Raw genomic sequence first — 9585 nt, forward strand, 5'->3', positions numbered from 1 at the left:
TGATCACTGTTTGACCTAATTGAGACATGTCTTTAAATTGATGACCAAGTTATTCTTGTGATTCTCAAAATAATTGCCTTAATTTTCAAAGAAGGCTTTAACTTGTCACCAAATCTCTCAGCACTCTACCGATTTTCTCAGATATTTTTTTTTCTAATTTTAGCCCTCCGATTCAATGTTTTGTGGTTAAATTGGATTTTAAGATCTTTCTGAAAATTCCATAGGCATGTCATATCACTAGAATCAACATAAAATTTACTGTATAAAGAAAAAAAATAAACAACACATATTTAAAACATAAAGAGAAAGGGACACTTAATTTAGTTGAAATAAAAGATAGAAGGGTTTGAACATGAACGACAAAGGTACAAAACAATATAGATTCTGAACTACAATCCTGAAATAATTCGGATAATAGAAAAGAAAACAAAACAAACTAACAAACATCCATCCTAGCAGGGAGAGGAGTGACTTTCTAATTACTGAGCTTGACATCTTAGCCACTAGTTTGCATATCAACATGACTAGATCTTTCCTCACTGTCAATGTTCTGTATCATAATTGATCTATCTTGAATCATTTTTTCAATTTCTCTTTTTAAATCCCGACAATCTTCAATACTATGACCCTGAGCATCATAATGATATGCATATCATATATTAGGATCAAAATTTCATAAACATGGATTAAGAGTGTGACCAAGGAAAGGACTGATCATTCCACATTGTACCAATCTCTGAAATAAATTGGCATATGACTCTTCAATTGGTGTGAAGCTATCTCTTGACTTTTGTCTTATTTCATTTTTTGGATTGGACCAAAAATCGGGCCTAGAAAGGCTTTGGTATATTTGTGGAGTTAGAGGATGACTTTGAGTTGAACATATGGCCATGTGCAATATACTAGATATGGAGGTGGGGAAATGGAGTATAATATATTTTGGGAGGGATTACATAGAGCTTGGGTATGAACTTGGGCTTGAGATTGAGGGTAACGATGATGTGGTCTTCTTCGACGTGCTCGTTGTCCAACTATAATAGTAGTTGCATATTTCTCATTCTTCTTCCCTCCAGTTTTCCTTACTTGATTCCAACATTTTCTAAAATATTTCACGGATTCTTCATGTCTATCTTGCTCCTCAAATTTTGACATCAGAAGGATTGGAGGAAGGTTAACACTTGAAGACATACCTCAGTCTTTGTATGAAACATCTTCTTTACCCATAGGTCCTAGGAAACTTTTCACAGTATTTTCTGCACTCTTTATTTTTCCAGCCATTTTCTCTTACTCTTTAGAAGATTGGGGAAGCACAATCATTAGGTTGATATCCAAAGTAGGGTCCTCAATAAAAGGTTGAGCAACAAAAGCACAGATAGTATGTGGCTGTAAATATGGCTGGCTTATACTGGGGAGCTAAAGAAAAGGTGGTGGAAGTATTGGGATGAATTTGACGTGGAATGGATTCTGAGACATACTATGGTGCATCAACAATAGTAAGAAACTAAATTTCCAATTGTAATGGAAAACTCAAGGAATTGGCATGGTCAATAGCGGGAAATGGAGGAGGAGACAGCCCACTGGTCCAAGTTCGGTGCATTTCTGTCATTTGTTGCCTTAGTCTCAAAATCTCTTACTTTAAACTTTTATTTTTTTGACTCTTTGTCTGATACATGATATCACTCTCTGTATTCTTGTTGGATACAACTAACTCTTTCTTGGATTTGGTGTGATGTGGAGGACCAGGAAGAATGCCACAAACCAACCACCACAAACTAACTGAACAAGAGATAACCAATGTGTTAAGGTTCAACACTTTCTAAAAAACCTCTTTTTCCTTTTAATAAGATCACCGAACCCAAGAAGGTCACCTACATATCTCACCCTCGAGAGAGAAGAATCAGGTGTGCGTAGTTCGTGAAGTTTGGCCACAAAGTGACCGATCAACTCTCTCTCTCTTTTCTTGAAATTTTAAGAAGAAAAGAAAAATAAAAAATTGTCAAAATAATTGACGAAAATCTTTTTTGAATTTTTCAACTTTAACATCCCTATATAAAATGAAACCTGTGATTACCAAAGAAAAATCTTTTTGGATTTTTTATTTTGAATTTCATACAAAAATGAAACTTGAAACTATTAAAGGAAAATATTTTGTAGTTTTGTTTTAAAGATGTGTATGACATCTACTCTAAGTGAAGAGTGAAGATTTTTTTTTTTGAATTTTTGAATAAGATCACCGAACCCTAGAAGGGTTGCCTACATTTCTCACTCCCGAGAGAGGAGAATCAAGTGTGCGTAGTTCGTCCAGATTGGACAGTTACGGATTAAATAACAAACTAAACCCTAACTTGAGATACACGACCAAAGACAGACGAAAAACGTCAATAAAATTCTTTTTTTTTTTAATTTTCAATTTGACACTAAACATACAAAATAACACCAACAACTATGAAATGAAAATCTTTTTGATATTTTTAATACGAAACGTACAAAACCTCTACCCTTTTTTTTAATTGTTTTTTTTTATAAAAAACTACTATTGAAAAAATCGTTTTGGAGTTTTTGAATTGTGAATGCTTACTAAAGAAACAAAAGAAAAATCTTTTTGATATTTTTTTAAAAAAAAAATTAATGCAAAATATAAAATATCTTTTTTGAATTTTTGGATTGTGGAAAACCAAAGCCATAACTACGAAACCCTTTTTTTTATTCGCTTTTTTTTCTTTTCCCCTTTTTCAACATTTTTTTGCCTACACACTTTACTTCTAGCACATGATTTTCCCAAATCAGTTCGCAAATGATCCCGTCACCCTAAAAAATGCAACATTTAGCATGTAAGGATTTTAAGGGATGAGTCTCCTACGAAGGACTAAGCAAGACCTAAAGGCTGACCTACGCTGGAGTCCACTAACAAGGCTGTTTGGGGGAGCATATGGTCGATAGTGGCTGCGATAGCTTTTCAACCACTCCATGTGTCCGACGTCTCCCCCTCCTAAAATAAGGGTGACTCAACTAGAGTTCATGTACACGACGTGCACTCTGGGACTTGTTGTAGAAAAAATTGACTAGGGTGATGCAAATGATGCCAGATATAAAGCGGTAACATATAGAGGAAAAATCATAAATAGCAAACACTCAAAATGATAAAACAAATACAAACATTAACACGAACAACGTCTATACACCTATAATGCCAAACTAAGTCGATACAACTCCAAAAATAAGCTCGATTCAAAAAATGTCCCCAGCGGAATCGCCAGAGCTGTCAGACCCTTTTTAACCAAAAAGATTAATTTTAAGTTTCAAAAGGGTTTTATTATTAAGTGACGAAAGATAAGATTTGTTTTGAAAAGAATCATTTACATTTAAACTCAGAGTTACCACTTGGCATAAATCGGGTATGCCAAGTCACCTTTGGAAATCCTTCTTCAAAATGATTTTGACTCTTTTAACCTGGTTTGTCAATGGAGATTCCAGTTAAGAAATTTTGTTGATTGAGGGGAAGGTGTCAGGCACCCCTCGATCCCATAATTCAACCATGGTCGCTTTGTGAAGTATATCGGCTAGTATGACACTATGAATGTATAAATCACATGAACCACACAACAATCAATCAAACAAACAAAAAACACAAGTCCAAAAATATAATATCCGGTCCGAATTATATAGTCCCAAAAATAGAAAAATGAGAAAATGTAAATCTTATTCTAAACTAATCTTAGACTATGCTCTACCCGATGCCTCGGGCCTTGATCACAAACCATCTTCGTGTACAATACCTTCGGGGCATTCCCCGAATAAAATAATACAAATAACCTCGGGGCATTCCCCAGAAAAATGACTACATTTTTAATGCGATAAAAAAATCATTCAAACCACTCAAGCATTCAACAGTCATAATTCCTAAATTCGCCTACCCGACCTATGTTTGCCAATCAATTTCAACCAATCGTCATACTATTGCGTTTAATAATATCAATACTTATTCTGAATTAAACAATCATTAATTAATCAAAATAACCAACATTCACCTTTATCAATATCAATTTCCACCCCAAACAATCAATTTTCATTCTCAAGCTAGACAATATTTTATAACATAATTCATAACCAAGGGAATCAACAATGAACCAATACCAAACAACTATTCACCACCAACTAGGATCAACCAACACATAATATTTCATTCAATACATCGAATATCACAAATAATGAAATTAAAAAAAAAAGTAGAATTAGACATCAATTTGATGCTTTCAAACTCAAATATTCCTCAAATAAAAAGATGAAATCTTCATCCGATGACTTTAACTCAAACCGATCTCGATATACCCCTATGCTATTTTTCCCAACCCGAATCAGAATCACAAGTGGGGAAGAGACACCAGTACCCAGCTCTATATATAACGTTACTGTTTTGTTTGTTTTTCGACAGATTTCGCTAGAGGTGGGACTGTTTGGGTTAGTTTTGATTATTTTCCGATGGATGATGAGACGAGTTTGAGCTAGTAGTTTCGCCGGAACTCCGGGGAGCTCAGACAACGATGGAGGGTGTTTGGTCGCTAGTGGGATATTATTTTCGACAAAAATTTCGCAGTAAAGAGCTGGATCGCAATTGTCCTTCCCTATTTTTTTCTCCAAATCCTCACTCAATATTTTCTCTATTTCTACTTTTTGTGCATTGAGTCTAGCTGTGTGTGCGTGAATTGGATTTTATTCTCTGTGTGTGTGTATTGTGAATTGAAATTGTGAGGTGAGTGTCGATGATTGGTTTTGGGTGTATTGTGTTGCTGTGTCAATGGAATTTCCATCTGTAAGAGTGTGTGTTAGTGAGTAACGATGGAGTAGAATTGTGAGGGGTATGTACAGTATAGTCCAGTGTGTGCTGTGAGAGATCTGTATATAGCGTGATGTGTATATATTATTCTCTCTTAATGTGTGTGGAACGGTCATGGAAAATAGATTCCCCTCAATTCTATTATTTTTCTATTCTATTATGGGGTAGCCAAAAACGTGATATGGGTGGGTGAATGAGGGTGAGTACGTGGGGTAGGGGGTGAGAGTATATAGTGAGGTGTCCACCTTTAATTGGAGGGGTTGTTATTTTATTTTAAAAATTTATTATTTTTGTATTTTTTGTGGAGAGATTATCATATAGGGGTAAGGTAAATTGTAAGACGAGGATAAATAGATAAATTGAGCATTAGTAGGAATAAAATTACGTGTCCACAACCCTCACTGCCACCTTCCTATATTTTTGCTTTTCGACGCCATTGTCACAAGTGATAAGGATAGAAAAAATATAGGAGAGAAGAGTTTCTTTAATAGAAAAGTGGTAGGGGAAGAAAACAAAAGCACGGTCACAGGAAGGAGAGTTTGACTTGACTGATGTAATTGTGAAAGCCAAATGTGACGCGACTTTATTATTTTTTTTAAGCAAGTCAAGTTGTGTGAAATTAGTATCTCAAATTATAAATTTTAATATTGATCCTTAATTCTGCTACTTGACAACCACCTCAGCAAAAGCATAAAAATACAAAATTGGCCGGTGGGGGTAGGGGATAATAGGACCTCATAAAATTTATGTGTGTCATAACAACCACGGATATAATTTTGGGTGGAACTTGTGACTTATCTCAAATTTGCAATGAATGATTAACAAATTAATCTTAATACTTTTTTGGCTCCCAATAGAGTGTCTACTTTCAAAATGATACTATTTTAGACTTGATAAAAACTTTTGACGTATCTAAACATGAAAATGACTTGACAAAAGTTTTGTATACTTTAATTATATCTTAGAACTCAAATGATTTCCAAAATTAATATATTTAGTGAAAAATTAACGTTATTTTTAGATCACAATTTTTTAATGTCAACTTATGAGATTAACGTGCAACCCAAATATCGAGGACTAGTTTAGTAATACACATTCTACTATCTTATAAGAGATAGTTAAAGCTGAAGCAGGTAGTAGGTCTACAGGCTTGTTTAGTTGCTTCAACTGTAATTTTACTTTATCACCCTTAATTAATTATTATAAATTATTTATGTATTAAAAAATTAATAATATTTAATAAAAAAATTAAAGCAGATATTTATGGCATGTCTGCTTCAGCAGCTTCAATCGTAATTTTATTGTATCATCCCTAATTAAATATTATAAGTCATTTCCGTATCAAAAAGTTAATAATATTTAATTAAAAAAATAAAATAGACATTTATGACTTTTTCAGCTGCTTTAATCGTAATTTTACTGTATCACCACTAATTAATTATTATACAAGTATTTTTTATAGTAATTTCGTTACGTTGCTTCTAATTAATTATTACAAGTCACTTAAGAAATGTGTGCTTCATTGCTTTCATCGTGATTTTACTATATCACCTCTAATTAATTATTATGAACGTCTAAGCATTGAAAAATTGATAATATTTCATAAAAAAAGCTAAAAGAGACATAAAATGATATAGTCAACATAAAAAATTTAATTGATAATCGAAATTATATTAGTGCACATAAATTGGAATGAGACAGAACAAGATATAAAATAACATATATTATTTGAAAATGAAATAAAAAGTATTATAAATCACAATAATTAAGAACTTAATATAAAAGTATATATGTAAAATAAATCTGATTGACTGTCAAAATTTTATCTGTGCTATATAAATTGAGATAGGGAGAATATTGATATATTATTGAAAAATAATGTAAAATACATTGTAAATCACACAATTAACATCTTAAGAAATTATAAAAATATAAAATATTTAGCTCACTCTCGAAATTATATATATGAGCATTATTTAAATTGAAATAGAAAAAAATATTATAAATTCCAATAATTAAAAATATAAATTATTTTAATAATTTGAATCGAGATAAAAAATAATATATATTGGGGTCGTGCTGGCACGACCACAGATATCTATTATAAAAATAAAAAACTACGCATGTTTTGATAACAAGCAGATAAAACTTGCTATGGTACATGTTACAAGTTGCCTAATTGTAATGTCCAGCAAGCCATTTGATTGACTGAATTGGTTGGCCTCTCTTTTATATAGGGGTGTACATAGGTCGGGTTGGTTTGGTTTTCTATTGTAAAAAAACCAAAGCAATTATGTCGGTTTAAACTATAAACCAAATCAAACCAACATAAAGTCGGGTTTTTTCGATTTAGGTTTTAGTCGGTTTTTTCAATTTTTGGTTTTTCTCATTTTTCTTATAATCTTTATTTTTTATAATTATATTGTGATTGAAGTTTAGATTAAGTATGTTTTCACTCATGCGCTAATGAAAAACCACAATTATGAAGAATTGAGGAGCGAAAAACTCTCTTGAAACTAAAAAAATAAGATGAAGAGTGAAAAACTTAGGTTTCAAGTTTTTATTGGACTCCAAATCATTTTATTAGCAATTAATGGATAAATATTATAACTTAAAGGCCCAAATATGAATATATATATATATATATATATATATATATACTTTCTAAATATTGAAAATTAATAAAACTAATTGAAAAGTATTTAAAAAGTAGATTATAATTAATATTTTATGTATATAAAGTTAGATTATATACATGCATATATACACGCACACACATATACACATACACACATATATATATACACACATATGTATATATATATATATATATATATATATATATTATGTCGGTTTGATTTGGGTTCGATTTGACTTTGTTTTGGTTAACACAAACCAAATCAAGAATGGTCGGGTTTTTTTTCAAACGCCAAACCAACCAAACAAACCATAAATCAGTTTTTTTCTCGGTTTGGTTTGGTTTGACTTGACAGTTTGGTCCGTACACCCCTACTTCTATAAATAGAGAGTTTATTCTCTCTCATTCAACACTGTCAAAGACAAAGCAGTGAGTGTGAGTGGTTTCATAGAAAAGAGATATAGCCTCTGAGAAAAACTAGAGAGTGAGTTTTATTATAGTGAGGTGGAAAATTAAAAGAGAATTATTTCTTTTGTGCATCGTGGTTTCAGGATTATTTTACTTATTTCAGACTCATTCTTTTTTCTTATTCAAAAGAGTTTTTGTGTTAAAATTTTGTGTTCTTGTTATTCTTCTTCTTTTTGTTGATTACTGTATAATGGGTGCTACTTTATTATTTCATTGTTATTGCAACAAATATCATTTCTGTGGTGGAGTTTATCCCCAATAATTGATATTAGAGCATAGGCTCTGTTCATTCACAAAAATATTTTTTTACGATTGGTAGTACTATACTCAGTAAAAATAATATGTTCAGAGTAAATTAAGAGGTAACAAAATTTAATGGTGATAATGTTTTCTTAAGATGGCAACGAAGAATAAGAGATCTGCTCATCCAACAAGGGTTACACAAGGCACTAAGTATCAAATCTCAAAAATTCCAAATCCATGAAAATAGAGGACTGGGAAGAAATGGATGAAAAGACTTCTAGTACAATCAGGTTGCACTTTACAAATGATGTGGTCAATAACATCATTGATGAAGTCAGTGCATGTGACATTTGGACAAGATTAGAAAATTGGTACATGTCCAAAATTGTGAAAAATAAATTATACCTAAAGAAGCAGTTGTACGCCCTACATATGGTAAAGGTATGAATTTTTTATCACATTTAAATATGTTGAATGGACCGATCACACAGTTGGCTAAAATTAGAGTAAATCTTGAGGATGAAGATAAAACCCTTGTGCTTTTGAACTCATTTCCATTTTCTTACGATACTTTGACAACAACCATCTTGCATGATAAGGACTCTATTGAGCTGAAGGATGTCACATCAAATTTTCTACTCAATGAGAAGATGAGAAAGAAGCCCAAATATCATGGGCAGATTTTCATCACAGAAAGTAAAGGCAGGAGTCATCAAAGGAGATCAAGTAACTATGGTAGATAGAGAGGTCGTGGAAAGTTTCCTCTATGCATTGGAATACATAGACAAGAGCCCCTTTTTGCACGTTGGGGTGCACAACGCGCCCGACGCTTTTACATCTGTAATTTTTTAGGGTTTTTCTTTTATAAGTTGAGGGTATAATCGTACTTTCACCCTATATAACCTCCCCGATCCATCCTTAAATATCCAAAAATACCCCTTTTATATTTTAAAGAAATCAAAATAATATAAACCCTTCCCTCTCCAAAATCTCAAGAACACTAACAAGGGTATTTTTCAAATTCTCAAGTTCCAAGCTTCAATAACCAAACTTTTCTCAAAATTTCTCCAATATCAGGTATGTGAAGTTTGAACTAGGATTTTCTTTCATCCCTGTGCCTAAGAATTTTATTTTTATAATTGACTTTAGGAATTTGATAAATAGGGTTCATACCCACTTTACATGATTTAAAACTACTATGCTCCTTTATGAATTAAATTGCATGTTATTATAAAAATCCATGATTTACTTATGTTTTTACTCATATGATTGATCTTATGAATGAATTCTAGCATTTTTTACATGAAATCCTATAAGTTGGATAGTGTACATGATTTTAGTATGATTTACTTAATTGACATAAATTTCAAGCTTATGATCTTAGACTCAATATGAAATCCAC

Source organism: Capsicum annuum, unplaced genomic scaffold (genome assembly GCF_002878395.1).
Source record: "Capsicum annuum cultivar UCD-10X-F1 unplaced genomic scaffold, UCD10Xv1.1 ctg3647, whole genome shotgun sequence".
NCBI classification, from domain to species: Eukaryota; Viridiplantae; Streptophyta; class Magnoliopsida; order Solanales; family Solanaceae; genus Capsicum; species Capsicum annuum.